Below are 1549 nucleotides of genomic sequence, written 5' to 3' on the forward strand. Positions count from 1 at the left end.
AGAAATATATCTAACTTTTTGAACTTTTTAATTTTAATTACAGCAAACATACAGTGTTATATTAGTTTCAGGTGTACATTAGAGTGAATCAACAATTCTATACATTACTTAGTGCTCATCATGATAACTATACTCTTTTTTACCCCCAAATCAATATAGCTTTTATTGCATCTTTAAAATATCACAAGTAAGTCTGAAAAATCATCTGGCATCTTGCTGTTTCTGTAACTGGAAAACTTAGATCTTATTCATCAGCCTGCAGAACTGTTCCTTTTTCAGAAACATAGATACCATCCAAAAACTTTCCGATGTCCTTGTTTTTCACTGTTGTGGCTTCCTGAATCAAAGCAGCTGAGTTTGATACAAGTTAAATGTCATTTCCTTCAAGAATTAACTCATCTTTCTTGGCTTGAGATACTGAACAAGCAATACCTGGCCTCATCTGAACCCTGCGGATATATTTTTCACCCAAGAAATTCGGATTTCACAAGAGAATTATTCTCCTGAATAACAACACTGATGGGGAAGTGAGCATGCACAGACCTCATCTTGTAATGGAAGCCCATTGTAACACCCTTGACTGTGTTCTGTACATGACTACAGATAGTGCGAATAGTAGCCAATTCTTTTCTAGTTCCCCACGATTTGTCAACTCGGAGCCTCTTCTTTTTCTTTCCAAGGAGACGGAGTTCTACGTTGATGTGATTGAAGTCCCATCACGGTACCTCTGGGGCCCTTCACAATAACAGCAGGTCCCTTAAGAGTGACGTTGGCACTTTCTGGAATGTCGACAGTCTGACTGCCGAGAATGATGTTCATTCTTGCAATAGATGCGGCAAAAACAATGTATAATCTTAATCTCCTTCACCTGTCTCACCCATCCCTCCACCCACCTCCCCTCTTGTAACCATCAGCTTGTTCTCTATAATTCAGTCTGTTTCTTAGTTTCTCTCTTTGTCCCTTTCTCCATTTTTGTCTCCTAAATTCCATGTATTGAGTGAAATCATAGGATATTTGTCTTTCTCTGACTGACTTGTGTCACTTAGCTTTATACTCTCTAGCTCTATCCATGTTGCAAATAGCAAGATTTCATTCTTTTTTGAGGTTGAATAATATTCCATTGCTTCTATATATATCTTTATCCATTTATCTATTGATGGACACTTGAGTTGCTTCCATAATTTGGTTATTATAAATAATGCTGCAATGAACATAGGGGTGCATGTATGCTTTTTAAAAATTTTTTATTGTTATGTTAATCACCATACATTACATCATTAGTTTTTGATGTAGTGTTCCATGATTGTTTGTGTATATGCATGTATGCTTTTAAATTAGTGGTTTTGTATTCCTTGGGTAAATACCCAGTAGTAGGATTATGGGATTGTAGGGTAGTTCTATTTTTAATTTTTTAAGGAACTTCCATACTGTTTTCCATCTGGCTGTACCAGTTTGCATTCCTACCGACAGTGCCTGAGGGTTCCTCTTTCTCCACATCCTTGTCAACGCTTGTTCCTTGTGTTATTGGTTTTAGCCACTCTAACAGGCG

At 37.1% G+C, this 1549-nt stretch overlaps 1 pseudogene; it reads right to left on the reverse strand.

Moving 5' to 3' along the window:
* Positions 1–244: 244 nt before the first annotated feature.
* LOC123852798 (large ribosomal subunit protein uL6-like) lies at positions 245–819 on the reverse strand (annotated as a pseudogene).
* Positions 820–1549: the final 730 nt, after the last annotated feature.

This window comes from Mirounga angustirostris, unplaced genomic scaffold (assembly GCF_029215605.1).
Source record: "Mirounga angustirostris isolate CCGP_5_RB_7025 unplaced genomic scaffold, mMirAng1.0.hap1 SCAF_7, whole genome shotgun sequence".
NCBI lineage: Eukaryota > Metazoa > Chordata > Mammalia > Carnivora > Phocidae > Mirounga > Mirounga angustirostris.